Here is a 14,510-nt window from a genome sequence, read left to right on the forward strand (position 1 = left end):
CACATGGGCGTGTGCCCAAGCCGTGTGAATAAGTCAGAATCTGCCCATGGCCTGGCCTCATGGCCATATCCCAAGCCACACGGGCATGTGCCCCTATCTTCAAGGAAAAATTTCTAAAGTTGCCAGTTTAGTTCCGAATCATTTCTAAAACATATATTGGGCCCCGTAGGCCCATATTAGAGACTTTAAGCTGAAATTTGAAAAGTTTTGATTTGTAATGAAAATTTATGACTCGATTTTGTATAAATTCTAGTGTATAAGTCTAGTAATGCCTCGTAACCCTATTTCGGTGACGGTTTGGGGTTAGGGGGTGTTACAATTTATGTGGTGCCTTGGCGGAAAACCAAAAAAGCTTTTATGGATAGTTATCTGAAAAGCCTATGTGGCATATTATTTCAGAAGCCTTAGTGGCTTGTTACTTGAAAAGTCTATGTGGCATATTATTTGGGAAGCCTTGGTGGCAAGGCATCGGGAAAGCCTGTATGGTGATTTCTATAATGTCTAAGTGATAAGTTGTTAGACCACTTTTGTGGCGAGATCTGGGTTGCCCTTAAGGCATTTTTAAAAAGAGTTCTCGATAGTGCACCCAACTGATGAATTCGCCATAATAACCACTTGGATAAAAAGCTTGGAATATTCGTAATTATGGGTGTATAAGTGTCTGCCAAACCTAGGAATTACCATGTTATGTATCGAGGTCATCTGGGATTCTATTGGATGATCTAAAATATTGTACTCTTCGGAATAGGTTCATTGTTTGGTTATACTTAAGATATGGTGTGATTGTCTGACAGTCGCCAGAGCTAGTATAAGAATTTGCCAATAGTAGTATTTGTATGTGCATCATTATGAGGAATGTATCCAAATTCTATCTTCAAAGATAATTCAAAAATAGGATTCACAATTAAGTTTGAAGTCTGTGATCTGCTAATTGAGCAAAATGTGTATGAGGGGTCAAGTGTAGAGGTTGGCGTATGGTACATGATATTCGCGATAGGTTTTAAAAATTTATAATTAATCGTTCTTGAAACTAACTATTATCACGATGAAGGCAAGTGTACCTAACGAACAGTAGTATAGCTTTAGCAAGACCGGATTGTCAAACCCAAAGGAACCAAGAGTACTAGTAATTACTTCCTTTTTATTATCTAGCCTAAAAAGTAAGGGGTTTGTTTATCTAAACTAATTAACTAAACTAAGGATGCACAGAGATAAAATTAGGGAAAAGCTTTTGGGAAAACTCGATTGATTAAGACAATAGCCAAGGAAATTCCACCTAGACTTCACTTGTTATTTGACTCTGAATCCGATGATTTATTCATTTGACTTGATCTGTAGAAATCCCTAAGTTATATTATTATCTCTCTCGAGACTAATAACGTCTAACCCTAGGTTGATTAATTGAAATCTCTTTCTAATTAACACCTAATGTTGCATTAACTCGATCTATGGGCTCCCTTATTAGGTTTCACCCTAATCCGGAAAAATCTTGTCACCCTATCTCTAGGCTTGCAATCAACTCCGTTTAATTACGAAAAATTTACTCCTAGACAGGGACATTTCCTCCTCTGAATAAGAGCATTAACTTGAATCAATATCCTAGAATATTAAAACAAGAATTAAGAACACATAATTAAGAACAAGTCAAATATTTATCATACAATTCAAATAATAATAACAAGATCTGTCTTAGTTTTCATTCCACTTAGGTATTTAGGGGGTTAGTTCATAATTATGAAATAAAACATCTCAATAGAATAAAGATAACAAAACATAAAGAAAACCCAAAACTCCTGAATGGAAATTGAAGGGAGATCTTCAGTCTTGACGATGAATCCGACTTCTGAGATGGATCAATCAACTTTCCATAAGTAATTCCTTACCTCCTACTCCATGCGTCTCTTCTAAGTGCCTCCTTGGGTGTTTAAATAGGCTTTTGAATGCCGAAGATCCCTCAAAAGTGGTCTTTTCCGAATAGGACTATACTTGGGCTTGACAGGGACACGCCCGTGTAACACACCCGTGTGCTATTGCTCTAGCCCGCGGTCAAGGCTGTTAAATAGGAACGGGCATGTAGTCTACCCATGTAAGTAGTGTTTCGATCCTGCCAAATAGACACAACCGTGTGGCTTACCTGTGTGAGGAAGTCGAGGCCGTGTTGATTTCCCTTGTAGGTCCATTTTCTCTGTTTTTGGCCCGTTTCTCGCTCTTTTTACTCTCCTATGCTCACCTAAGTATAAAACATGAAATTAAAGAATTAAAAGCATCGAATTCACCAAATCTAAGGAGAAACCATCCATAAATGTGCTAAGGATAGGATAAAATATGTATAAATTACGGTTTATCAAATACCCCCACACTTAAGCGTTTGCTTGTCCTCAAGCAAAATCCTCAACTCACAATCAAAATAAATTCTTCTCAATTTATAATCCCTATCAATAATATCTCAAAATAATCCATAAGTAATCATACATTAAAAATTCAACTAAAAGTACATCAAAGTTTCAAACATTCCAAGTTGAGCATTTTATCATGAAAACATAGGTGTCCCCCCTCATCTAAGTAATCACCTTTGATCAAAATATCATAGAGTTTAACATCCTCACTAAAGATTCACTCAAATCACTCAAGGTGTTTAAGGACAGCAAATAAAGCACTCATTAGTCAATATGAAAAGTTATTACCATAGGCTTGTATGAAAATCAAATCTCCACCACTATATATTGAGATGATACATCAATCAAAAAGGTCTTTAGAGGGTTGTTAGAATCGAGATTGAATTGAAGAAATCACCTAACTAGAAAAATAACTAATTATCAGTTGAATACAAGTGAGCTTCTTCTCACAATATGGAATTAGCACTCAAGCTCAAAAACGACGAATTACTACTAATATGTATGTAAGTTTTTTTTTAAAATAAGTTAAATAACATAGAACTTAATTATTGCAACGAAGAATAAAACATAGCTAAGCAATTAATTCAAATCAAATCTTGACAAAAATAGGGATCAAATTAGGGGATTTCAACAATAATGGGTTATAGGTTAATATTGAGGGTAAATCAATTAATGGCTTGTTAGGCTCAAAGGGGATCACTAAGGGTTAATTATGAAGGTAGGCTTTTGTGGAGTGAGTAGGTTAAACCTAAGTGGCTTTATCATCTCGACATATCAAATCAAATGGTGTGATCTTGACATGCATAATCAAGCAAGTTCTTGAATAACAAATCAATACTGACGCACTCATAATAAAAGTGAGCATGAAAGAAATAACATATGCTCTAAAGGCTCAAGATCTCACAAAAATTATGACTTTTTTGATGTTTAAACTTGTGAATTTCAACTCAAGATAATATCTAAACTTGGGGAAACAACCTAAAAATTTTTAATTCTCAAAAATCAACTTATCATGCTTGATTCCCCAATGTCTTAAAGCTTAAACGATCAATGCATAAATGCCTATGTTTTAATTCAAGACATATCCATAAAAATCATAACTTACACAAAATTAATTCTAATAGTGGTATGAGAAGATCACATGAGAACAAGACAAAATTTAGGGATTTCTGATAATGATATAAAAGACTCCCCCACACTTAAGATGTACATTGCCATCAATGTACAAAGATAGATATATTGAAAAATATAGATATATAATCATAAGATAAGGAGAGAAGTGAAACTTCCTGAATGATGAATGAACTCCTTGAATTAGATTTATGGAGAATAATCGGCCAAGGCAATGATGAGAGTGGAGGAGGATACTCCGGTGGTGGTAGAGGTTCATTAGTCCATAAGTCCTGCAAAGAGGTTATCGTAGTGGTCGGGCAGGATTTGGCAGTCGTGGAGAACCTTTTCCAATGAAGTAGCAAGTTCCTAAGTAATAGTGAGCTTTGGAGCTCCTTATAACTGTGATAGAATCAGGAACTTTTAGGAAATATAAAGAAGCATAATTACTCGTAAAGAATAGTCGAATAAAAATTATAAAATCTCAAGATAAAATAGTATTAAAAGGAAATAAAAAGTCATTTCAAAATATAAAGATAAAAATAAAATAAATAATAGGTATTTATAAAGAAATTGGAGCACACAACTGTTGTGCACGCCTGTGTACCCTTATTTCAGCCCGTGAGTTTTGTGCTTTTCGAAATTGGGAGCATTGGTGCATACGGCCATGTTGCACAGCCATGTCATTCTTCGTTCGCTTTTCCCACGCCCGTATTATTTTAACAGGCTCGACCACGATCAGTGGGCACGGTCGTGTCGCACGCCCGTGTTAATTTGGCAGGATTGCCCACGGCCATGTCGCACAGCCGTGGAAACTTATCGGATCCCGTGTTGGGGAAACATTTTTGCTCTATTTTTACGCGGCTGTATCATACAGTCGTGTTGCATCCTGTGGTATGTGCACGGCCTACGACAGGCCCGTGTGCCTGGTCGTGTGGTTCTAAAAATCCTGTGTTCAGTGACTCAGTTAGTGAATTAAAAGTTGAATACTAAAATTTAAAGAAGTTAACACCGTTAGTGCTCAGGTTGCCTCTAGAGAAGTGCTTATTTATAGTCTGAGCTCGACTCTACCTTTTGGGTATATTTAGGTAACTTCGTGGTGCCATAGCTTCTCTTTATTGTCTTTGAAATTCTCACCATTATAAATTTTGAGACGATGTCCATTTACCTTAAAAGTGCCTTGTGATGGATGACTTACCTCTACTGTGCCATATGGAAACACAATTTGAACTACGAAAGGACCTGACCATCATGATTTAAGCTTTCCAGGAAACAATTTGAGCCTCGAGTTATATAACAGGACAAGATCTCCAACTTCAAATTACCTTCATTGCTTCAAACGGCCGTCGTGGCGGTGCTTCGTCACTTCCTTGTATAGGCATGAATTTCCATATGCATTGGCTCGCCACTCATCTAACTCGTTCAACTGCATCAACCTATTTTCTCCTGCAAGTTTAGGGTCAAGGTTTAGAAATTTTATAGCCCAGAATGCCTTGTGTTCTAACTCAAACGGTAGATGACAACTATTCCCATAAACAAGTCTGTAAGGTGATGTTCCCATAAACAAATCGAGAGAAAAGTTTCTTAAGGAATCGTACTACTACTCTAGCATTATTAGTAGGTCAAGCTTGGGCATCAACCCATTTGGACATATAATCAACAGCTATTAAGATGTATTTATTCCTGAATGAACTAGGGAATGGACCCATGAAGTCGATACCCCAAACATCAAATATTTCACATGAGAGCATATATGCCTAAGGCATTTCATCATGTTTGGATATATTACCTGTCCTTTGACATTTGCCACAAGAACTAACATACTTGTTGGCGTCTTTGAATAGAGTGGGCCAATAATAACCTAATTCGAGGAATTTATGTGCGGTCTTATTTGCACCGTAATGTACTCCAGTCGGTCCTGAGTGGCAATGTTCCAAGATTTTCAATGCTTCTTTCCTTGTAGCGCATCTCCTAATGATTTGATCTGTACATTTACGGAAAAGAAAAGGGTCTTCCCAGAAGTATTTTTTCACATCAGTGAAGAATCGCTTCTTTTGCTGATGTGTCAACCCTTTTGGGATAACGTTAGTGGCTAAAAAATTTGCAATATCTGCAAACCAAGGTACCTCAGAATCAGATATAGCAAAAAATTATTCTTCAGGGAATGAATAATTTATTTCAATGTCATCTGACTCTTTGGTACTTGAGTTTTCAAGCCTAGAGAGATGGTCAGCCGCAAGATTTTTAGCTCCTTTCTTATCCTTAATCTCCAAGTTAAATTCTTGCAATAATAAGATCCATCAAATGAGTCGAGGTTCTGCATCAAATTTAGTCAAAAGGTGGCGAAGAGCGGAATGGTCAGTATAAACGAAAACTTTAGACAATATTAAATATGGCCTAAATTTATCGAATGCAAAAACCACAGCTAGTAGCTCTTTCTCCGTAGTGGTGTAGTTTTCTTGTGCGGCTGTCAAAGTTCTGCTAGCATAATAGATAGGTTGAAAATGTTTATCTCTTCGCTGTCCCAAAACTGCACCTACTGCAGAATCACTCGCATCACACATTAATTCAAAGGTGAACTCCAATCAGGTGCAATTATAATTGGAGCTTTAGTCAGTTTATCCTTTAAAGTATTAAATGCTTCTAAACACTTCTGATCGAAATTAAAAGGCACATCTTTTTCTAGTAATTTAGTCAATGGCTTAGCTATTTTAGAAAAGTCTTTAATAAATCTTCTATAAAACCCAGCATGTTCTAAAAGGCTTTTAATAGCCTTAACCGAATTAGGGGGAGGTAGTTTTTCAATGGTTTCAATTTTAGATTACCTCAATCCCTCTACTAGAAATTTTATGTCCTAACACAATACCTTCTTGAACCATAAGTGACATTTTTCCCAGTTAAGCACAAGGTTTGTTTCCTCACATCTTATTAACACTCGTTTTAAATTTTTGAGGAAAAGATGGAAAGAGTTACCAAAAATTGAGAAATCATCCATAAATACCTCCATGATGTCTTCTACGAGTTACACAAAATGGCCATCATGCAACGCTAAAAAGTAGCAGGAGCATTACATAATCCAAAAGGCATTCTATGATAAGCAAACGTACCGTATGGACATGTAAATGTCGTCTTTTCTTGATCTTCAGGAGCTATTGGGATTTGGAAATAGCCAGAGAGTCCGTCTAAAAAGCAGTAGTACATGTGCCCTGACAATATTTTCAACATTTGGTCAATGCATGGAAGGGGGAAGTGATCTTTTCTCGTGGCATCATTTAGCTTCCTATAATCAATGCACACTCTCCAACCTGTAACTGTCCTTATTGGGATTAATTCATTCTTCTCATTGGCTATAACAGCCATGCCTCCTTTCTTAAGAACAACCTGCACTGGACTCACCCAAGAACTATCAGAAATAGGATAAATAATTTTAGCATCTAGGAGTTTAATTATCTTAGCTTTAACAACTTCCTTCAAGTTGGGGTTCAGTCATCTTTGGGCTTGCACGCATGGTTTATATTCATCTTCCATTAAAATTTTGTAGGTGCAAAAAGAAGTGCTGATCCTTTTAATGCCAGAAATTTTCCAAGCTATGGCCCTTTTATGCTCTCTTAATACTTGGAGTAATTCCTCTTTCTCCTTGGGTTGCAAGTTGGATGCAATAATTACCGGTAATGTAGAATTATTTCCAAGGAATGCATATTCCAAGTGATTCAGTAATTGTTTAAGTTCCAGTTTGGGAGGTTCTTCAATAGAGGGTTTTTGCTTAAGTTCATCTTTCACCTTAATTCCCTCATATTCTGCTAGTTTTGAGGAGGTTTCATTGGAGTTTAGTTCGATTCCTATATCAGGATCATCATCCACCCCCTCTCCTTGGGTGAGACATAGTTCCATCGTGTCCTTATGTATGATTTCCTAAAAGGAATCTTGAGTAGCATGATCAATAAAGTCAATAAAATAACATGCGTCATCCTGTTCCCTAGAAAATCTCATGGCATCATAAATTTTAAAAATAGTCTCTTCGTCACCTACTCTAAGGACCAATTTACCATCACCCACATCAATTACAGCCCTAGCAGTGGCTAAAAATGGCTGACCTAAGATTAAAGGCACCTCAACATCTTCATCCATGCCAAGCACAATGAAATCAACAGGGAATATAAATTTATCTACTTTTACAAGTACATCCTCTATAATTCCCCTAGGATATTTAACAGATCTATCAGCTAATTGAATACTCATCCTAGTGGGTTTAGGTTCCCCAGGACCAAGTTGTTTAAACATTTTATATGGCATCAAACTAATGCTGGCGCCTAAATCAACTAGTGCTTTATCAACATTCAAACTACCAATTAAGCAGGGAATCGCAAAACTTCCTGGATCTTTCATTTTGGTTGGCAGTTTATTTTGGAGTATAACCGAGCACTCCTCATTAAGTTCCACTGTAGATAAGTCTTCAAACTTCCTTTTGTTTGTTAGAAGCTCCTTTAAAAGTTTTGCATATGTAGGCATCTGCGATATAGCTTCAACAAAAGGTAAATTAATATGCAGTTGTTTAAAAAGTTCAAGAAATTTACCGAATTGTGCATCCATACGTTCTTTCTTTAACTTTGTTGGGTATGGGATTTGTGGTTTATATTCTTTTGGCATTATATTGTCATTGTTTTCAGGTTCGACCTCCTTTCTATCATCTTCTTGTGGTGGCTTTTTTTCAGATTCAGCTAACACTTTCTCACTCCTTAGTGTAACTGCTTTCACGTGCTCTTTTGGGTTGGGTTCAGTGTTACTAGGTAGACTTTCTTGTGGTCGTTTGGATATTAATTTGGCGAGCTGTCCTATCTGAAATTAGAGCCCTTGGATCAACGCTTGTTGATTCTTAAGTGCTATCTCGGTATTCTGAAAATGAGTTTCTGACACCGAGATGAATTTTGTTAGCATCTCCTTAAGGTTAGGCTTTTTCTCTTGTTGGTAGGGTGGTTGTTGGAAGCCTAGAGGTGGTGGTCTCTGATTCCCTTGGCCTCCCCATGAGAAATTTGGGTGGTTCCTCCAACCTGCATTGTAAGTATTACTATAAGGATTATTTTAAGATCGAGGATAATTACCCATATAATTTAACTGCTCGTTCTCCATGTTGTGGCCATAGGGTGGGTATTCTGAATTGTAACACCCCGAACCCGAGACCATCGCCGGTGTCGGACACGAGGGGTTAGCAAGCCAAGTTCACTTGTTTTGCCCGTCCATTGGACATTTCCAGTCAGGCTGGAAAAACTGTGTCACTGTCGCCTTAAAAATCATATCTCGAGTTTCAAAACTCGGAAACTGGTTTCGTAAATTTTCCCTGAATTTAGACTCATATATCCATCCATGGATTTATTTCTAGAATTTTTTGTCGGGCCAATTGGTACAGTTTATTAGTTAAAGTCACCCATGTTACAGGGATCGACTGCTCTGACCTTCGCGCGGTATAACTTGAATATCTCTCTGTACAGGGATTTAATGCTGGTGTCGTTTGTTTCTAATGAAACTAGACTCAAAATGGAATCTGTACATATAAGGTATGTCTCCTAATTCTTTTTGGATAATTTATAGTGAATTTTAAAGTTGCGACAGGGAACCCAGAAACCATTCGGGCCCTGTCTCACAATAGCTTTAATATCTCTTAACCTGTAACTCCTATGACCATTTCGTTTCTTCCATATGAAAATAGACTCATCAAGCTTCATTTACATAGCTTATTCACTATTTAATTCCATTCCTATGAATTTTGGTGATTTTTCACATTCACGCCACTGCAGCTGGCAGCATCTGTTTTAAGGTAGGACTTACCTATTTGGTAGTCTCCATGATTCAACTAGTCTTGCCATACATATGTTCATATATGATCATTTTAACCATGCCAATGGCTGATCATATGACCAACATTCCCATTTCAAGCCATAGCCACATCATGACACAAAATATATACATGCAACCCACAATTAGTCTAAGTTCATGCTTCCTTTTCGAGCCATTTTCGCATGGCCGTACATACTTACATTACAACATATTTAACAAACAAGGGTAGTCCTATACATGCCATCTCAAGTTCAACCAAAATTTATACCAAAATGGAGGCTTGATAGTGTGGATGACTTGACTTCAACGATCCCAAATCCGATTGCTTGAGCGAAATCTAGAAAATCGAGAGCCAAAGCAACGGGTAAGCATTTTATGCTTAGTAAGTCTCAAGGAATATAATCAACTCTAATTACAGCAATACATTCACATAGCCAAATGCATCATTTCATTAATATACATTCTTACTTCATACTTCATCATTATATAAGTTCACAAAGCATCAATCAATTCAATAACTGAAATTCATTAGTCGATTGAGCGAATGTTGCTCAAACATGTCGACTTTCCAATGCACATATAACGTACCTTATCCTTTGGGCTTTCCGAGTGTACTAATTGAATTCATTACAGCAACCAACACTCACCTCCAGCCCAAGATTCTTGGAATATAACCGGATATAATCACGTGCACAAATGCCTTGGTCTTAGCCGGATAGAATAACTTCATACGAATGCCTTGGTCTTAGCCGGATATAGCCACTAGCACATTTGCCTTGGTCTTAACCGGATATAATTTCAACATAATTGTCTTGGGCTTAGCCCGGATATCATTCAATTTCTCATGCACACATACATCAATAATCATTGGACATACATATTTCATTTTCGTTACTAAGGCTCAAACACAATTATAATCATTAGCATATTCGCCTTGGGACTTAGCCCGGTGGAATTCAAATGCTCATACACACATAATCAATAATCATACACATCCATATTTCATCTCACATAATTCAAGTAAGGTCACTTCTTGAGGACTTACCTCGGATGTTGTCGAACGGCTTTTTTCGACTATTCGATCACCTTTTCCTTCCCTTGTCCAATTGTGGCCCTCTTAGCTCTTGAGCTAATTCAAACAAATTCAATTTATTAAAACCTCATTGTGCTTGCTTATGGCGAATATGACAAGGATCTTAAATGGTCATATGGCCACTCTTTAGCTTGAATACACAATGGTCATGCACATTTTATACTACATCAAGCAATTCAATACAATTTATTTGAGCATCAAGGAAATGCTAAGGCCTTCAATAGGCTACCCAAGGCCGAATATTCATGTACATGTTGAGGTCAATTTTGCACTTAATACCTCACAAAACAGCATGCAATTTACTAATTAATGCTTTGCACATTGTGGCCCAAAACTTATAATATAGCATCAAGCACCTACATGTGTGCTAGGTCAATTGTGCTTGCAATTTCACAAGCATTCTTCCACATCTTCTTCTTTAAACCAATATATTCATCACTTAGTTCATAACCAAAACATAATATGCAATCATATATATGCATATATGAGCATGGCAAATTTCAAGGTGTCCATAGCCATCCAAAACACAAATTTTAACTAACATGCAAGAAGCATGAATCATGCTCAAGAATGCATCATGGCGAATATGACAATCATGCTTCTTTTCAACTTCAATCATGATAAAACAAAAGAAAGCTCAAAATCTTACTCATGAGTAGACAATCCATCATTGCATGCATCATCATCAAGTTTCACACTTAGCATGCAATGGCTTTATCACCATAACAACTTTGGCCAAATGCCATTTCCATGGCATAACAAAGATTTGAGCCATGGCTAACATGCACATCAAATTAGCAACCAAACCATGCATGAAACTCCCAACACAACCTCATACATACCTTAATCTTGATGTAAACTTAGCCAAATCTCCTTCTAGGTCTCTTCCAACCCAAGCATGAAGCAAAAATCCTCCCCCTTTTCCCTTAGTATTTTCGGCCAAGAAGATGAGAAAGGATGAACAAATTTTCTTTTCTTTCCTTAGGACATTCGCCAAGCCTATGGAGAAGAATGAACATTTTTTTTTTTTTTCATACTCTTATTTTATCATTTCTAACATCATCCATTAGTAAAACATGTTGGGAACATGTTTTCCCTTGCCCATAATTTGTCATGGCCGGCCATCCACCTTAGGGAAAGGGGATAATTGACATGCAACTCCATTTATTTCACTTTATGCATTATTAGGCCACTTAAAAAATACACCTATCACATTTTCAAGTCCTAGCACATGGGTCCTTTCTTATAAATTAGCACCTAATTAATAAAAATCGAGACACGAAATATTTACGCATACCAATTCCTCATACAATAAGCACGGAATATAACACTTAATTATTCTTGTGACTCGGTTTCGTGGTCCCGAAACCACTCTCCGACTAGGGTCACATTAGGGGTGTCACATGAATTGTTTGATCCACCTTCACTTGCTCCGCACTGCATTACTGGGTGAACCTGTGAAGAACTAAGAAAACCGTCAATTTTTCTATTCAAAATTTCTACCTAATTAGAGAGTATGGTGACCGAATCGACGTTAAAAACGCCAGCTATTTTCATTGGCTTTGTCCTCATGACTTGCCAGTGATAATCATTTAGTGACATCTCTTCTATAAATTCATAAGCATCCTCAGGTGCCTTATTATTGATAGTTCCACCAGCAGCTACGTCAATCATCTATCTAGTCGAAGGATTTAGACCATTGTGAAATGTTTGAACCTATAGCCATAGTGGTAACCCATGGTGAAGGCATCTTCGAAAAAGGTCCTTGTATCTCTCTCATGCATCGTATAGTGTTTCTAAACACATCTGTACAAAAGAAGAGATATCATTATGTAATTTAGTCATTTTAATCGATGAAAAATATTTTAATCAAAACTTTTTGGTCATTTGTTCCCAAGTAACGATTGACCCTCGTGGTAACGAGTTCAACCACTGTTTAGCTTGTTCCTCAATGAAAAAGGGAATAACCGAAGATGAATGGCATCACCAGAAATGCCATCGATTTAAAAACTGTTGCAAAATTCTAAGAAATTCACCAAATGAGCGTTTGGGTCCTTGTCCTGCAAACCATCAAACTGAACAAACTATTGGATCATTTGAATGGTGTTAGGTTTCAGTTCAAAATTATTCGCAGCAACAGCAGGCCTAACTATTCTCAGTTCAGTTCCTGTTAAAGAAGGTTTATCATAATCATACATAGTACGCGGAGCAGATTCTGATTTATTGGATCAACGGCAATCGCAGGAGGTAGCGAATTTTCCTAGTTTTCAGCCATCTCTTCAGTTGTGGTTGAAGTGTCGTCCTCTTGCTCTTCCTCTGTGTATCGTAAGCTTCGCCTTATTTCTCTTTGGTTTTTCCAAACTGTGCGATCGATCTCACTATCAAACAGTAATGGTCCCGACGGGTTTCTTCTAGTCATACACTATAAAAACCTGCCAGGAATGAATAAAAGAAAAATTAGAAAAGAAAATAAAAATTTAAATTGAAAATAAAGTAAAATGGATAAAGTAATAAAAATCGAATGTTCCTAATATTTTAGTTCCCCGGAAACGGTGCCAAAACTTGGTATGTGATATTCCCGACAGGTTTTAAAAATTTATAATTAATCGCTCTTGAAACTAACTATTATCACAATGGAGGCAAGTGCACCTATCGATCAGTAGTATAGCTTTAGCAAGACCGGATTGTCGAACCCAAAGGAACCAAGAGTACTAGTAATTACTTCCTTTTTATTATCTAACCTAAAAATTAAGGGGTTTGTTTATTTAAACTAGTTAACTAAACTAAGGATGCACAGAGAGAAAATTGGGAAAAAGCTTTTTAGAAAACTCGATTGATTAAGACAACACCCAAGGAAAAATCCACCTAGACTTCACTTGTTATTTGACTCTGAATCAGACGATTTATTCATTCGACTTGATCCGTACAAATCCCTAAGTTATATTATTATCTCTCTCGAGACTAATAACGTCTAACCCTAGGTTGATTAATTGGAATCTCTTTCTAATTAACACCAAGTGTTGCATTAACTCGATTTATGGACTCCCTTATTAGGTTTCACCCTAATCCGAAAAAATCTTGTCACTCTATCTCTAGGCGTGCAATCAAATCCGCTTAATTATGACAAATTTACTCTTAGACAGGGACTTTTCCTCCTCTGAATAAGAGCATTAACTTGAATCAATATCCTGGAATATTAAAACAAGAATTAAGAACACATAATTAAGAACAAGTCAAATGTTTATCATACAATTTAGATAATAATAACAAGATCTGTCTTAGGTTTCATTCCTCTTAGGTATTTAGGGGGTTTAGTTCATAACTATGAAAGAAAACAGCTCAAGAGAATAAAGATAACAAAACATAAAGAAAACCCAAAACCCCTGAATAGAAATTGAAGGAAGATCTTCAGTCTTGACAATGAATCCAGCTTCTGAGATGGATCAATCGGCTTCCCTTGAGTAATTTCTTACCTCCTACTTCGTGCATCTCTTCTAAGTGCCTCATTGGGTGTTTAAATAGGCTTTTGAACGCCTAAGAGCCCTCAAAAGTGGCCTTTTCCGAATAGGACTATACTTGGGCTTGACAAGGACACGCCCGTGTGACACACCCATGTGCGATTGCTCCATCCCGTGGTCAAGGCTGTTAAATAGGTACGGGCGTGTAGTCTACCCGTGTAAGTTGTGGTTTGATCTTGCCAGATGGACACGGCCGTTTTGCTTCCCCGTGTGAGGAAGTCTAAGCCGTGTTGTTTTCCCTTGTTGGTCCATTTTCTCTATTTTCGGCCCGTTTGTCGCTCTTTTTACTCTCCTATGCTCACCTAAGTATAAAACATGAAATTAAAGAATTAGGAGCATCGAATTCACCAAATCTAAGGAGAAACCATCCATAAATGTGCTAAGCATGGGATAATAATATGTAAAAATTATGGTTTATCAGTATATAGTTATTCACCAAGATTCAGAAAAGTATCTGCCAAATTCTGAAAAGAAGTCCAGAATCCTTGAGTCGAGGAATTCAACCACATCTTTTAAAGGTAATATTGGTTGAGACACACTAAGTTGCATTGAACTTGCAGT

At 37.0% G+C, this 14,510-nt stretch overlaps 1 non-coding gene across 1 annotated transcript; it reads left to right on the plus strand.

Moving 5' to 3' along the window:
* Positions 1–12,163: 12,163 nt before the first annotated feature.
* Positions 12,164–12,269, plus strand: LOC128296039 (small nucleolar RNA R71). The gene has a single exon (XR_008286587.1). It is a non-coding gene; the product is annotated as a small nucleolar RNA R71 (small nucleolar RNA).
* The last annotated feature ends 2,241 nt before the right edge of the window (positions 12,270–14,510 follow it).

The sequence above is a fragment of the Gossypium arboreum genome, chromosome 7 (assembly GCF_025698485.1).
Source record: "Gossypium arboreum isolate Shixiya-1 chromosome 7, ASM2569848v2, whole genome shotgun sequence".
NCBI lineage: Eukaryota > Viridiplantae > Streptophyta > Magnoliopsida > Malvales > Malvaceae > Gossypium > Gossypium arboreum.